Source organism: Hemitrygon akajei, chromosome 8 (assembly GCF_048418815.1).
Source record: "Hemitrygon akajei chromosome 8, sHemAka1.3, whole genome shotgun sequence".
Taxonomy (NCBI): domain Eukaryota; kingdom Metazoa; phylum Chordata; class Chondrichthyes; order Myliobatiformes; family Dasyatidae; genus Hemitrygon; species Hemitrygon akajei.
The window spans coordinates 160,984,651-161,002,113 of record NC_133131.1 but is presented as its reverse complement, the minus strand read 5'-3'; the positions used below and the strand labels follow the sequence as shown (position 1 = coordinate 161,002,113).

At 42.2% G+C, this 17,463-nt stretch overlaps 1 long non-coding RNA gene across 1 annotated transcript in view; it reads left to right on the top strand.

Moving 5' to 3' along the window:
- The window catches only part of LOC140732373 (uncharacterized), a 67,270-nt gene extending 54,521 nt beyond the window's left edge, over positions 1-12,749 (top strand). The window contains exon 3 of the long non-coding RNA XR_012100056.1: positions 12,680-12,749. This is a non-coding gene — a long non-coding RNA (uncharacterized lncRNA). The remainder of the gene's footprint in view (positions 1-12,679) is intronic.
- Positions 12,750-17,463: the final 4,714 nt, after the last annotated feature.

The window sequence follows — 17,463 nt, the reverse complement described above, 5'->3', positions numbered from 1 at the left end:
ATGTTTTATCATTTCCCCCTCTTATGGCTTTTTTAGTTGCCTTCTGTTGGTTTATAAAAGTTTCCCAATCCTCAAACTTCCCATTAAACTTTGCACTATTATATACCCTCCTTTTTGCTTTTATATTGGCTTGGACTTCCCTTATCAGTCACGGTTGTGTTATCCTGCATTTAGAATACTTCTTGTTTGGAATGTATCAATCCTATGCCTTCGATTAGCTCCCAGAAACTCCAGCCATTGCTGTTCTGCCGTCATCCCTGCCAGTGTACCCTTCCAATCAACTTTGGCCAGCTCCTCTCTCACGCCTCTAATTCCCTTTAATCCACTATTTTACTGATACATATGACTTTAGCTTCTACCTGTCAAATTGCAGGGTGAATTTTGTCGTATTATAATCACTGACACCCAAGGGTTTCTTTCCCTTAAGCTCCCTAATCAAATCCAGTCCCCTGCACATCACCCAATCCAGATTAGTTGGAGCCCTAGTGAGCTCAACCACAAGCTACTCTAAAAGACTATCTCATAGATATTGTACAAATTCTCTGTTGAGATTTTCCCAATCTAGCTGCATATTGTAATCCCCCTTGACTATCGTAACATTGCCCTTTTGACATGTCTTTTCTATGCTGCCACACGATTATTTGATTTGATATTTGCATTAATGGGCTGGTGTACAGATGTACCTAATAAAGTGGTGACTGAGTGTGAATTTGACTCCAACTCACCAGTACAATCTGTCAAAGGATCAAAATCCTAAGTTAATAGGGAATAGCAGAGACAACACAAAAATTGGTGGAATTGAAAGGAAATAATTAGATATAGGTCATTTGGAGATTTGGGTGGAGAAATTTCGGATGGAGTTTAACCCGGTCAAGTGTGAGATGTTGCACTTTGGCAGGTCAAATAGAAGGGCGAAGTATACAGTAAATGGCAGTACCCTTTGGAGCATGAAGTAAAGATGGATCTTGGGGTGCATGTCCATTGCTCCTAGGAAGTGGCACAGCAAAACCACCAAGAGGATCACCAGGGTCTCTTTCGCCCCTGTTTGTAACATTAACAAGGAGCCTTGTTTACAAAAGACCTGAAGCATTGTTAAGGATTCCCACAATCCCAACCCATCCCACAATCTCTTTGACCCACTACCATCAGGAAAGAGGTACAGGGGCAGCAGGATAGGACTGTCAGACTAGGTAACAGTTTCTTCCCGCAGGTGTGTGATGAATATTCACCCTGCCACCATCGAGGTCTTGTCACTAGGAGAGTGAGCTGTTTACTATTTCCTGTACTGTTTGCTGTTTACTCTTTAGTCAAGTTGCATACTTCACATACATTTTGAATTATAGTTTCTAAACTTATTTGTGGTAATTTTTTTTATGAGCTGTGTGTGATATGTGTATTGTGGGTGCACCATGGTGTGGAGGAACATTTTGTTTGGTTGGATATATGTACAGTCAGATGACAATAAAATTTAACTTGCAAGTCAACTGGGTGGTGAAGAAGGCTTACATCATGCTTGCGTTCATCATTTGGGGAATTGTGTGTAAAAATTGGCAAGTTAGTTTACTGCTGTATGAAACTTTGATTAGGCTCATTTGGAGTATTGTGTGTGGTTCTAGTTCACTGCAATACTGTGGAGACTTTGGAAAGAGCACAACGTTGTCTGGATTAAAGGGTAAGAAGGAAGGAGAGAAGGAATAGAGAAAGAGAAGAAAGATTTGCTTTATTTATCACACGTATACCAAAACATACATTGAAATGTGTCATTTGTGTTTACGGCCAACACAATCCAAGGATGTGTTCTTGGGAGCAGCCCATGAATGTTGTCATGCTTCCCCCATCAAGAGGTTGGACAAACTTGCATTGTTTTTTTCTCTGCCGTGTTGGAGGTTGTGGGTACTGCTGATAGAAGACTATGAAATTATGGAATTTAGTCAGTATCTTTTTCCCTGAGTGGAAATGTTAATTACTGGAGGACATCTGAAAGGCAGTTTGGGGGAAGGCTGGGGTTCTTGTCTTGCTTTTGTTTTTTTGTTGCTTGTTGTGTTCTGTGTCATTCTGTCAAGCATTGTGGGTATGCTATGTTGGCATCAGAATATGTAGTGAGACTTGTGGGTTGGCCCCAGAACATCCTTGGGTATGTTGGTTGTTGACACCAACAATGCACTTCACTGCATGCCTCGATGCATGCCAGATATATAAACTTGAAAACTGAAATCTTAAATCTTTAAAGGAGATTTAGGAGGCAAGTTCTTTTACACAGAGGTTGATAGGAACGTGGTGGAAGCAGATAAGATAGTAATGTTTAAGGGGCATTTAGACAGACATGTGTAAAGACAGGGAACAGAGTGAGACAGATCCCGTGCAGACAGGTGGGAATAGTATAATTTGCCATCATAGTCAGCACATACACGATGGGCTGAAGGGCCTGTTTCTGTGCTGCAGAATTCTATATTCTATAATTGGGGTGAAATTCCAGAGCTGAAGGTCTGGACAGCGACTGACATAACCCAAATACAGGAAAGATACAAAATGATGGAATCAGAAGAATACAGAGATAGCAGAGAGTCATTTGGGTGAAGATTTAACAAAATTGGGTGGTGGTGGGGGGGGGGGGGGGGTTGGAGAGGGTTAGGCCATGAGGAATTACAGGAAACAAGGGTTCCATTCTCCAAGATTGCCAGAATAATGATCATTGAGATCAGAGGTGATGGTTGAAAGGACATGCTGTGGACATCAGTGTAGCAGAGCAGTTCGTTCAGTGCTATTACAGCACCAGTGATCTGGGTTCAATTCCTGGCGCTGCTTGTAAGGAGTTTGTACATTCTCCTTGTGACCGCGTGGGTTTCCTTTGGGTGCTCCAATTTCCTCTCACACTTTGAGAGGATGCTATGTTGGCTTCAGAAACATGTGGGCTACCCCCAGCATATCCTCCTGTGTTAGTCATTGATGCAAATGACTATTTCACTGTACGTTTCCATATTCCATTGTACTTGTGCCAAATAAAGCTAATCTCTTAATTTTATAGGATGAGATGAACTGTATAGACAGCATAAGAGGTGAAAGTGACCAGGAAATCATTCAAATAAATGAGCAGAGGTAACTAATGCATTACACAAGGGGTTCACAGCTGGAAGTAGGCAAACTGCAAGGAAATGATGAGTATATTTCATCAATTTAATCAGTTTAATTTGACTCGAGCTGCAGTCTCCATCGAGGTCATGGCGTAGGGATGATTTTAGGGACAGAAAGGAGAGTTAGGGATCAGGTTATGTTTTAAGAATGGAGATGTGGGGGAATTAGGGGACAGGTCAGTGTCTAAGCCTCTGCTCCATGTTTGATGGACAGGGACTGGGTTGTCAAGCCTGTAGACCAATGAGGATGAGGGCTGGGGTTGTTGGTGTCTTCTGGGATCTGAGTTCTGTGCGGACAGGAGGAATGTAGGCCAGTGACCTCTTGGGTACATGAATTGTGATACCAGGATTTGAGGTCTGATGTTTGGGATACCATCACTGGCAAGTCTAGAGCTTGAGGCCTAGATTTTAAGTCCACATTTGTCATCATTGGCGAGTCTGAGGGTCGGTTAATCTAGACATCGGGTCCTGATGGCTGGAGCCCTGTCTTCAAATCTCTGTCAGTCTGCTGGGGAGATCGACAGCCCAACATCTGCAAATCTCTGTGAGTCTACTGGAAAGATCGACAGCCCAACATCTGCAAATCTCTGAGTCTGCTGGGGAGATCAATGGCCCATTATCTGCAAATCTCTCCAAATCCACTGGGGAGATCAATAGCCCAACATCTTCAAATCTCTGCGAGTCTGCAAGCGAGATCAATGGCTCAATACCTGCAAATCTCTGTGAGTCTACCGGGAAGATCGACAGCCCAACAGCCACAAATCTCTGTGATTCTGCTGGGGAAGTTGAAGGTCCAATATCTGCGAGTCCACTGGGGACATCGATGGCCCAACATCTGCAAACACTCAGGTCTGTCGGAGGCAGGAAGCTGAAGAAGACCGTCTGTCTTGGGGTTGGAGGACTGTGTAGGAATGGGGCTTATTTTGCTGTTGTCGCACTGTTGCTCAGTTCTGTTTTGTTGTGTTCTCTGTTGTTCTGCCTAGCATCGTGGACATGTGATATTGGCGCTGCGATGTGTGGCAATACTTGCGGGCTGCTCCCAGCACACCCTTCGTTGTGTTGGTTGTTAATAGAAGTGATGCATTTCACTGTATATTTTGATGTACCTGTGGTAAATAAATCTGACTCTGATCTGTTTAACACAATGTCTCTAAGGGTGTCAGTCATCTGATGTAATTTTGTATGAGTGCCCCTGTCTCACTGTGTTGGTTAGTTGAGGGAATGCTGTAGCCTTTCGAGGCAGAAGGATGCTTGGCTCCCTCCATTCTGGATTTGCGGTGTGCCTTTAAATAGCTGTTTTGTTCATCAGCAGAGGACGTCTGGTAATATTTGCCAGTCTGTGCAGCCTGACATCTGGTTGCAGTGAGGAGCTTATCAGCGTGAGAACTGAAAAGGGAAGCAGAGTACAGCTCTGGCAGACTTGCCCACCACGTCACACGATGCTCCGGGAAGGGACACATTCTAAATTCACCCATCACCCTCAAGCTAGCAAAAAGTCCAGTGAAATCAACCTGGAAAATGTGAAGTGATTCACTTGGAAGGATGAATTTGAAGGCAAAATGCAGGGTTAATGGCAGGATTCTTAGCAGAGGGGAGGTTCAGAAGGATCTTTAGGGTCCAGGTCCATAGATTCCCTTAAAGTTGTCACAATAAATTGATAGAGTGGTTAAGGAGGCGTATTGCCTTCATTAATCAGAAGATTGAATTCAAGAGCTGTGAAGTAATGTTATTAATAATAATATAAGAAATAGGAGCAGGAGTAGGCCATCTGGCCTGTTGTGCCTGCTCCACCTTTCAATAAGATCATGGTTGATCTGGCCATGGACTTACCTCACCTACCTGCCTTTTCCCCGTAATTCTTAATTCCCCTACAATGCAAAAATCTATCCAACCTTGTCTTAAATATATTTACTGAGGTAGCCTCCACTGCTTCATTGGGCAGAGAATTCCACAGATTCACCACTCTCTGGGAAAAGTAGTTCCTCCTCATCTCCATCCTAAATCTACTCCCCCAAATCTTGAGGCTATGTCCCCTAGTTCTAGTCTCCCCTACCAGTGGAAACAACTTTCCTGTCTCTATCTTATCCATCCCTTCCATAATTTTATATTTTTCTATAAGATGTCCTCTCATTCTTCTGAATTCCAGCAAGTACAGTCCCAGGTGACCTGCTCATCTCTGCTCATAGTCTGACCCACTCAACTCTGGAATCAACCTGGTGAGCCTCCCCTACACCACTTTCAAAGCCAATACAGGTGCTCCCCCCTTTACAAAGGTAGAGCGTTCCTATGAAATCTTTCTTAAGCCGAAATGGCGTAAAGCAAAGAACTATTAATTTATATGGGAAAATTTTTCGTAAAAGCGAAAATCCTCTTTGTAATATGAAAACAGGTTACTAATGTAGGTCTTTTGTAAAAGTGAAGTGGTGTAAAGCGAACATTTGTAAAGCGGGGGACACCTGCATATCCTTCTTCAAGTAAGGAGACCAGAACTGCACGCAGTACTCCAGGTGCAACCTCACCAGTACCCTGTACTGTTGCAGCATGACCTCCCTGCTCTTGAATTCAATCCCTCTATCAGTGATATCACATCCCATTTGCCTTCTTGATAGCCTGCCGAACCTGCAAACCAACCTTCTGTGATTCATGCACAAGCACTCCCAAGTCCCTCTGCGACCTGGGTTTTATAGCCTATAAAACCCTGGTTAGACCGCACTAGGAATATTGTGTTCAGTTCCGGTTGCCTCATTATAAGAAGGATGTGGAAGCTTTAGAGAGGGTGCAAAGATTTACCGGTAATGATGCTGCCTGGACTAGAGGGCACATCTTCTGAAGATAGGTTGAGCGAGCTATAGCTTTTCTCTTTGGAGCGAAGCAGGATGGGAAGTGGATTGATGAAGGTATACATGATGATATGAGGTATAGGTTGAATGGACAGCCAGAGAGCTTCGCCCATGATGGAATTTCCATAACTAGGGGACATAATTTTAAGGTGATTGGAGAAAAGTATTGGGGGATGTCAGAGGTAAGTTTTTTTACAGAGATATTTGGGTGAGTGGAACACCCTGCCTGTGGTGGTGGTAGAGGCAGATACATAAGGGAGAGTTAAGAAACTGTTAGATAAGCTTGTGGATAATGAGAAAATGGAGATCTGTGTTGGACGGAAGAGTTAGATTGATCTTGGAATAGGTTAAAGGTCAGCACATCAAACTGGGTGTGTTGTACTGTTCTATGTTCTAAATTGAAGGGTAAAGAATCTCAATGCTTTTCTCCATTGGAGCACATCAAACATGGTTCCTTTATTCAAGAAGGGCAGCAGGATTAAGCCAGGACATTACAGGCCTGCTAATCTTACATCAGTGATGGGGAAGTTATTGGGAAAATATAACATTTATTGATGCTTGGTATTCAGGGATTGATTAGGGATAGTCAGCACAGCTTTGTTTATAGGAAATCTTGCCTCACCAATTTGACTGAATTTTTTGAAGAGCTAACTTGGTACATCGATGAGGGCAGAGTAGTTGCTGTTGTCTTCATGAACTTTAATAACTTGAACAGTTTCCACATGATAATCTGGTCCAAAAGACCAGAGCTTGTGGGATCCAAGGCAAAATAGAAAATTGGATCCAAAATTTACTTGGTAATAGGAGGCAGAGGGTGGTGATAGAAGGTGGTTGTTTAATTGGTATTCCTGAGTTAATAAATGTGATTCTGCTCATTGGGATCCTTGATGTTTGAGAAACACAATCTAGTTCAATGAAAAATGAAGGGCTACTGCAATTTGCACTGTTTGCAAACCTCCATACCTTTCATACGCTATTAGAGATACGCAGAGACATCCAGCAATGTGCAACACACAAATGGGCTCACAGCAGAGCTGTGGTTAGTGAGATGCTATTAACAGTCAGGGCGTACCGGAGTTTGGAGTTTGGTTCTGATGCTGTCTGTGAAGAGTTTGTTCGATCCCCACATGAACCATGTGGGTTTACTTGGGGTGCCTTGGTTTCCTCCCACAGTCCAAAGATGTACCAGTTAGTAGGTTAATTGGTTCTGAGATCTGGTTAATGTTAAATGGGTGGGTTGCTGGGTGATGTGGCTCACTGGGTCTGTTCCGCGCTGTATCTCTACATAATCATAATAAATATCTCCAGAGACACTCTGATGTGCATGCATGGTTCTTCCTATCCGTGGGCCGCTCATTCAGAAATGACTTTCACAGTGCCTTTGAAGTGTGCCTTTATGTGAAGGCTTCAGTTCAGATGTCTGTACATTTTCTCTATGACCTGCGTGGGTTTCCTTTAGGTGTTCCAATTTCCTCCCACGTCCCAAAGATGAGCAGGTTAGTAGGTTAATTTGCAGAGGCGTTTAATTCTGGCAAAGAAGATTTATTTTTCAAGCAATATGTTTAGAAGCCATAACAAAGTCCACAATTGCTATTAATATAAAGCTTACAATTACATCCTACTTCATGAAAATTGCTGCATTCCACATCTTTGTAATGAGGCAATTTTCCATAAGTTGTTGAATCCATTGAATCAAAAGTTTATTATCAAAGTTGTTGTGAGTGCCATTGAGTCATAGTGACCCTATGTATATATGGACAGTGTAGAGGTCCATAGGGTTTTTGTGGCAAGGCCTTTCTTCCTGCTGCCCAGTTTGGCACCCAGCCGGATTCGAACTCTGGACTATCCACCTTGCAGTCCAGTGCTAATGCCACTACACCACTGGCCAGCCCAAGCTTCTGTAAGTTGTTGGGGAGCCATATTGAATCAAAGTTTAAGTTCAAAGTTCAAAGAAAATTTATTATTAAAGTACCTCCTGTATATGCTATCACATTACCAACCTGAGATTCATTTTCTTGTAGGCATTCACAGTAGAACAGAAATAATAGTATCAGTAGAAAATTATGTAGAAAGACCAACAAGCAGCCAATGTTCAAAAGAAGGCAATCTGTGTAAATACAAAAAAAAAACTAATAATATAACTAATAAGAACATAAGAAATAGGAGCAGGAGTAGACTATCTGGCTCACCGAGCCTGCTCCACCTTCTGTCTCTGTTTTTTGCCAGTCTCTGTTTTCATCCAGTGACTGCTCTACCCAAGCCTCATATTCTTCTTCCCCATCAGGTGTGGGCTTAACCCCAGAGAACAGTCCCAGCCTACAATAACTTTAGCTCTCTGCAGATCCACTTCTGTCTTTATCAACCAGTGATGTAATAGCCAAAACCAGCTCAGAATTTAAATCAAACGCTGAAGGACCCATTCGACCTTTCACATCTGACAACTCTTTTCTCTCTCTTTGCAGAAGCAAGAACTTGTCTTTGCCCTCAGCTACGTGCCCCCCTTCTCTATAAATATGGACTGCCCATGACCCCACCTCTCTAGGGTCTCTCAACCTATCAGGCAGTGTAACTTCAATCACATCACTGCTAGTCTGGACTAACATGACATCTTACCAGCTGATTTGTCTAAACACCATTCAATCAGCATAACTTTCCCCAAAGCATTTACAAAACTTAGCCTTCTGCATAAAGTTCAATGGGAATTTGGACATCCACCCTGCTCTAAACACAAGCATTATTTATGGATCACAAACGAGAAAATCTGCAGATGCTGGAAATCCAAGCAACACACACAAATGCTGGAGGAACTCAGCAGGCCGGGCAGCATCGATGGAAAAGAGTGAAATCGACATTTCAGGCCAAGATCCTTGAGCAGGTCTAGAGAAAAAAAGATGAGGAGTAGAGTTAAAAGACTGGGTGAGGGGTGGAAGAAATGCAAGGTGTTAGGTGGAAATGAGAGGGGGAGGGGTGCAGTAAAGAGCTGGGAAGTTGATTGGTGAATGAGATACAGGGATGGAGAAGGGGGAATCTAATGGGAGAGGACAGAAGGCCATGGAAGAAAAAGAGGGGAGGAGCGCTAGAGGGAGGCGATGGGCAGGCAAGGAGATGAGGTGGGAGAGGGAAAAGGGAATGGGGAATGGTGAAGATACACTCTTTGAATCACACCAAAGCTTAATCCCTGCAGCGTCCTTGATAATCTTAGTCACTTTCCCCAACACTAGTTTTAACACAGTCTTAAACACACAATCTTCTTAACCAAGTTTTAATAGTAATTACACAGCATTCAGCAAATCACTGGACAATAACCCCCACTTCACGGGCTTGTATAGAAACTTGGCTTGTTAGCTGACCCTGCTAACAGCCATGGGACTCAGCAGGGAGAAGGCCACCTTTATAAACAATAGGTGTCCAGGGTTGGTATGATTTGGGGTTCAACCAAACTGGAAAGTCGTGATGTTCTGATTAAAGAAACCTCAACTTGAGTGAATGCCGTGTAAATACTGCCCATACACAATTGTCTGTTGGTAAGAAATAACAAATCATACACTGCATAAAATTATAAAGGAAATATATTTACCAAATTTAAGTTTTATTGAAGAGTTTGTAGAAAAAGAAAAGAAAAAAAAGGGCCCATTAGAATTTCCCAGTCCAAATGTGCACATTGTTGGAGCTCATCTTGAAGTTGTCTTTTTACTCACATGCTGGACGCACATTCTGAGGGAAAGCACACACCACATTCCGACTTTCACTTGAAGTCCATATTGACCCAACGGGCTATCACTCGGGAGTATTGGTCCTTCCTTGTTGGAACCATTCATCTGCACAAAGCACCTTGTGCATGAGGGATGCTCCTTCCCACAACTTCCTCAGCCATCTTCCCTCCTGTCCTCTCTGCAGCTACCCCCCCCCAGTAGAAAAACCCACAATCCACACTGTCTGTTTAAGTTCAGAGGTCTATACAGTACTTCTTATCGGAATTGCAAATATTTGCATGAAGTGCTGGTTGCTTATTATTATTTTTATTTATTTTTTCTCAGCTCAAGCTGGTAAAACCTGAGGTAGGGGCTCGATATTATTATTATAATCATTTTTTTTCTATTTCTTTATGTATTTCCGCAGTTTGTTGTCTTTTGCACACTGGCTGTTTGTCTGTCTGGTTGTGTGCGCTCTTTCATTGATTCCATTGTGTTTCTTGTAATTACTGTGGATGCCCGCAAGATAATGAATCTCAGGGAGTATATGACGACATATATGTACTTTGATAATAAATTTACTTTTAACTTTTGTACTTTGAAGAGAGAATGAGATTCTTCTTGCTTGGTTGTGCATGTGCCAATAACTTTCTAACAACATGATAAATCCACTAATATCATAAATTTAATAAAGGTTGGATTAGCAAATAAATGTTCCTTCTTTGCAAAGGAAAACTCAACAACAACATCAATGAAACTCAAATTTGTTAGATGTTTTCATGACTTTAGCAGCAGGGGAGACTGCACAAATGTCGCTATATTAATGGGAGAACATTCAGAAACTGCAAAGGAAATGTATCTCTTACAATTTAGACACATTTGACTTGGTGCTTGCCTCCAGTCAGTTGTACTAAATGTACTGTAAGTTAGTCATACTGTGCTGTACTCTACCTTCATTATTTCAGTTCCTTTCATGTCCATGGAAAGCATTTCACGGCCAGAGAACAATGTTCTGATATTATTACAGAGTATTGATCTACAACCTATGGACCAAGTTCCCAGGATTCTACAGCTCATGCTGTCAGTTTTATCTATTATGACTTTGTGTGCATAGACCATCTTCTTTTGCACATTGATTACTTGTCAGTTTTTGTTCATGTTTTTCATTGATTCTATTGCATTTCTTTGATCTACTGTGAATGCCTGCAAGAAAATGAATCTCAAGGGGCAGCATGGCAATGTAGTGGTTAGCACAACGCTTTGCAGTACAGGTGACCCGGGTTCAATTCTCGCCGCTGACAGTAAGGAGTTTGTACGTTCTCTCCATGACTGCGTGGGTTTCCTCGGGGTGCTCCAGTTTCCTCCCACAGTCCAAAGATGTAGCTTGATTAGTCATTGTAAATTGTCCTGTGATTCAGTTAGCATTTAATTGGGCATTGATGGGCGGTGTGGCTTGAAGGGCCTGCTCCATGTTGTACCTCAATTAGAAAATAAATAATATTGGTGACACATACGTACTTCAATAATAAACTTAATTTGTATACTTTTATTTTTGAAACTTACTTTTTGAACTTTGCATTTGGCACTGCTGAGTGGGGAAGAATTTGTAGGCAGTCGCTTTTTATAGGGGTGTTATGAAAGATACTGAATCTGTCTTCATCATATCTCTCCCCAAATCATTCAGATGACATGATTAATTAGAGTAAGATTTATTATCACTGACTTAAGTTGTGAACTTTTTTGTTTTGTGCCAGCACTACAATGACCAATCAAGAATTACCATAAGTTACAATTAAAAAGTATAAATAAATTGTGTAAAAGAGGAATAGTGAGGTAATGTTTATGAGTACATAGTCTGTTCAGGAATCTGATTGTGGAAGGGAAGAAGCTTTTCCACAAATGTTGAGTTTGCATCTTTTCTTCCTCCCTGATGGTTTTAATGAGAAGAATTCATGTTCTGGATGGTGAGGATCCTTCATGATGGATGAGTCTTCTTGAGGTGCCACCTTTTGAGGATGTCCTCAATGGTAGGAGGGGTTGAGCCTGTGATGGAGCTGAGTGAGTCTACAGCCCCTTGCAGCTTTTCCCGATCCTGTCCATTGGAGCCTACAGACCAGACAGTGATGCAGCCAGTTGGAATGTCTTCCATGGTACATCTGTGGAAATTTAACAGTCCTTGGTGACATACCAAAGCTCCTCAAACTCCTAGTGAAGTATAGCCACTGGCGTGCCTTCTCCATGATTGCATCAGATATATCTTAATAAATATAGAACAACAGTTGTCCAGGTGCTTAGAGGTGGGTGTTGAGCAGAACTGCTTACTCATATAGCCATTAAGACAATATTAATCAGTGCATTTAATCTCAAGTGAGGGTTATGTAAATTCTTGACTGATGAGAAATCTGAACATGCTGATTGATGATGCGTGGCTGGTTAAACTGGATTTCCTTGTGAACAAGTTCAGTGAGTATAAGTATGCCAGGTAGGAGAGCCACCTGCCCCACCTAAATCACTGATGCATTCAAAGGAAAACCTCAAGCCTGGAAAGTTTTTGTCCACAGGGGAGCTCAGGATATGTTTAAGCTCTTAAGCTTTTCATTCAGGTAATTAATGTTGGCTTTAACATGATCAAAACACAATGACTGTCACATTATTCAGAACCAGGATCAGAATCAGAGTAAGAACGAATCACTGATATATGTTGTGAAATTTGTTGTTTTGCTGCAGCAGTGCAATGCATTAAAAATACTATAAATACAATAAAAATATAAACATTTAATTAAATAAGAAAGCAAAAAGAGAGCAAGAATAGTGAGATAACGTTCATAGGTTGGTTCACTGTTCGTTCAGAAATCCGTTGGCAAGGGGAAGAAGATTTTCTGAAAACATTGATCATTTTGGTCAACACAACAAATGTAATCTTTTCCAGTGTTCACAATCTGTAACACACCCATTGGTTTCAAACCCCTTTGCTGAGAATTCTGCAGCTAAGATGCCACTATCTGTTCTATCAAAGGTATTAGAAAAACCGACTGACATTCACTGGACAGCTCCCTCAGAACTAAGTTCAGTGATGTGACACTGGAGACATTAACGATTGAACACTCTGGTGAGTACCAAATCATTTCTGCTGTACTACCATTAGCATTGGTCCCACTAAGCTGTTGACACCAAGCTGGATTTCCAGGAATTCCGTCAATAAATACAAAGTATTGGGCCAGGATGAGAACTGACTGTGGTCATTGTAAGTTCTCGATAAGGACAAAGTTGTTGCTTAGCACCAGCAATATTTGTTAATAAACCAGAAATTAGTTGTTGTGACAGTGGAAGTGTCTTGGAAGTCCATCTGGATCGTTAGTGCTCTTCAGGGACCAAAGGTTGCAACATTCACCCTGTATGTGCTTCCACATCCACAATTTTGATATTTTTTCTATATACAAAATTTTATTCAAATGATTACGCTATCTCAGCAATACATTATATAAACTATTTGTAGATTAAAATTAAATTAGACAAGATGGGTGGGTGGGAGGTGCAAAGGAGCTCATTTTGCCTGTGTTGTTTTGTTGCTGCAGTTGTGTTGTTCAGCTGAACATGGTGAGCATGTTATGCTGGCGTGGAATACGTGGTGACGCTTGTGGGCTGCCCCCAGAACATCGTTACGTTGTGTTGATTGTTAATCCAAATGACGTATTTCACTATTTGTTTCGACGTACTCGTGATAAGTAAATAAATACACACATAAAGGGGTGTGTGTAGCGATTAGCACAATGCTTTATAGTACAGGCGACCCAGGCCAATTCCCACCGCTGTGTGTGAGGAGTGTGACAGTGCTGGTGTCCTCTGGGTGCTTCAGTTTCCTCCCACAGTCCAAAGATTTACTGATTGGTAGGTTAATCAGTCATTGTAAATTGTCCTGTGATTAGACTGGGATTAAATCGGAGGATTGCCGCGCAGTGTGTCTCGAAGGCCTGGAAAGGCCAATTCTGCACTATATCTCAAAATTTTTTTAAAAAAACATATATTAGAATAAAAATGAATTAATAAAATACAGGCATCACTGTCCACAACATGTTTGAGATCTTGAGGAGCCCATTGTTCCTGGAAATCCTCCATTGTACCCACAGACTCCGCTTTCTCCTTTCATAGGGATGTTTGGACACGTTTGTAACCCCGAAAGAGGGGCAGGCAGAAACCTGAACTGCCCTGCACCTGGACCCACGAATGACCAGCTCGGCCAGGATCAAGAGCAAGCCAACTAGCAGTTCCTCTGAGCGGCCCACTCTCTGTACTGAGTGACTGTAGATCAGGACCGTGGGGCAGAACTTCAGAAGAAGACCCTTTTCATACTCAAGTAGAGGACACAATGTTTCTCACTCCACATACACGTGGTACACTGTCTCCACCTGACAGAATAATGACTCTTATAATGAAGTTCTCCATCCATAGGAAGTGCACAGTGAAGAGATTGCAGATGCTGGAATATGAACCAACAAACAACCTGCAGGAAGTACTCAGTTGTGGGAAGGAATTATCGATGTTCTGGATCAAAACCTTGCACCAAGACTGAGAGTGTAGAGGGAAAGTGGCCAGTACAGAGGGACATAGACTAGAGGTGATTGGTAGACTGGCGGGCAGGGGGACTGAGATGTGGACAGGGGGCTACAGTGATGTGACATACAGCAAATGAATAAAATAAGAACCAAAAAAGCAAGCAAAAATGCCTCAATGTTCATTTTCCAGGTCCCTTTCAAAAGGGTTTTTGGATTTAAATTTCTCGTTGCAGCCACTTACTCAAAAAACTATGTATTGTACTGTACTCCAGTTCTGAACAATACAGCAGGTGGAAACAAGCACTTAGCTCCCTTGCTGTCAATACACAATCCTGGCCTAGAAATGGGATTGATTAGTACCCACAGTATACAACTGACTATAGGGATAAGATAGTTTGAACACTTATACTCCAAATGTTAACTTGGACGTTGCACAATGCATTTCAATGTATAGGAGAGGAAAAAAATAATATTTATCAAGGACTCCCATCACTCACGACATACCCTCTTCACACTTCTACCTAAGGAGGAGGTACAAGAGCCTGAAGAAACACCCTCAACTTTTCAGGAACAGCTTGTTCCCATCCGTCATCAGATTTCTGAATGGATAATGAAACCAGGTATACAACCTCACTATTATTTTTTTTTCCTTTTTTGCTTTCTTTTTGCACTGATTATTTCTACTACTTCGTACTTATTGTAATTTAGATCTTTTTATTATTACGTATTGCAATGTACAGCTGCTGCAAAGCAACAAGTTTTGACAACATATGCCAGTGACTCTGATTCTGAATGTGAGGACCAGGGAACTAGAGGATAGCATTTGGGCCTTTGACAATAGACTTGACTTTCACTTTGGAAGTGCAGTTTTCCTGAAGAATATTGCAAGTCTGGTCTATAAAACCCTGGTTGGAATACTGTGCTCAGTTCACTATAGGAAAGATGTGGAAGCTTTAGAGAGGGCACAGAGGAGATTTACCAAGATGCTGCCTGGATTAGAGAGCATGTCTTATGTGGAAAGATAGTGTGAGCTCAAGCCTTTCTGTTTGGAGCAAAGGAGGATGAGACGTGACTTCATGGAGGTGTATAAGATGATAAGAGACGTAGATCGAGTGGGCAGCCGGAGACTTCTTTTCCCAGAGTGGAAATAGCTAATGCAAGAGGGTGTTGGAGGTAATTTTTTTCACAGAGAGTGGTGGGTGCATGGAACTCCCTGCCAGAGGTGGTGGTAGAGGCAGATACATTAGGGCAATTTAAGAACATCTAAGATAGGCACATAGATGATAGAAAAATATAGGGCTATGTAGAAGAGAAGGGTTAGATTGACCTTGTAGTAGGTTAAACGGTTGACGTAACATCGTGGGCCATAGGACTGTGCTGTACTGTTCTATGGTCTACAATTTAAGAAGGTGTAACAAGTGCTTCCCAAATACATTTAACCTTAGGGAAATATTTCTGATGATCCACATTTGAGAAAATGAAAACCTTTCCTATGGATGAATGATCTCAGTTACTGACAGGCAGGATGATTGTCTTCACTGGTGGTAAATCCCAGTGGCCAGTGCCACTCATTTCCCACTGAAATCAGGGTGGATGAAATCAGTTCTCACCAGTGCAGTGCCCAGGTGAATTCTCTGGTAGAATGGAGAGGTGTGAGGTATGGCAGAAATCTGTAAAGATACTTCATGTTCATATGCCTCTTTAAATGTCTCATAAATGCCACTACCATGTTTGCTTGCACCATTGTCCCAGGCAACGCACTCTGGGCACCCACCTCTCTCTGTGTGAAAAACACTTGCCAGTACATTCTCCTCCTCTTGCCTTATATGCATGCCCCCTAACATGTGAAATTTCCACTCGGGGAAAATGACACTGACTATAAACATGAGAAATTCTGCAACACACACAGAATGCTGGAGGAACTCAACAAGTGTGGCAGCATCTATGGAAGTGAATAAACAATCGACATTTCGGGCCAAGACCCTTCTTCAGGACTGGAAAGGAAGGAGGAGGATGCCAGAATAAATAGGAGGGAGGAAGGGATGAAGGACAGCTAGAAGGTGATAGGGGAAGCCAGGTGGGTAGGAAAGGGAAAGGGCTGGAGAGGAAGGAATCTGATTGGAGAAGAGAGTGGACCATCAGAGAAAGGGAAGGAGGAAGGGAGTGGGAGGGTGAGGGTGAGAGGCAGGTAAGGGGAAGAGGTAAGAGGCCAGAGTGGGGAAGAGAAGAAGAGGAAAGGCGGAGGGATTTTTTTCCAATGACCATTTACTCTATCTATGCATCACATAATTTTCTGTCAGGTCTCATGCTCCAGGGAAAGCAATTCAAATCTGTCCAAACTCTCCTTGTAGCTAATACTCTCTAATCCAGGTGAACCTCCCCTCTACCCTCTCCAAAGCCTCCACCTCCTTCCTGCAATGGGCGTTGTTCTGACACTGCTCCGTGATAGTTGCATGTCATGTGCTTTTGCCTCAATCAATGGCAGGATGGTTGGTAGTGAATCAAGGGCAAAATGTGGGCTCATCTTGTGTGGATCTGATGCCAGGAAAATGTCAGATCTGTGAGCATGTGCTATAGCTAGTAATGCTCATTCAAATTTAATGATTGCTCTGAATAATAATGAGATTTGCATCATTTTTTTCTTCATGATATTACAAGCTGAGCAACCACAGTTTCAAAGTCCTTTGCATATCAATAAGATTGACAGAGTACAGGCAAATTTTATATTGATGTTGAGCACCTGAGTTATAGGGAAAGGTTGAATAGGTTAGGACTTTATTCCCTGGAGTGCAGGAGAATGAGGGAAGATTTGATAGAGGTATACAAAATTATTAGGGGTATTGATAGGGTAAATGCAAATGGTTTGAATGGGACCAGAAGCAGAACTAGTGGTGATGGGTTAGGGGTTAAAAGTGAATATGGAGGGGAGAACTTCACTCAGAGGGTGAAGTGAGCAGAAGTGGTGGATGTGAGTTTGATTTCAACACTGAAGAGCAATTTGGATAAGTACATGAATGAGAGGGGTATGGAGGTCTTTGGTCTAGGTGCTAGTCAATGGGACTAGGCAAAATAACAGGCTGGCGTGGACTACATAGGCCGATGTGCTGTAGTGCTCTGTAACTATATAGTGAGAATTCTGGAACTGAGTTGTCCTATCATAGCCAACATAATGGGAATTACACCAGTGGCCTTTTTATTAGGTACACCTGTACACCTGCTCGCAAATGCAAATATCTAATCCGCCAAT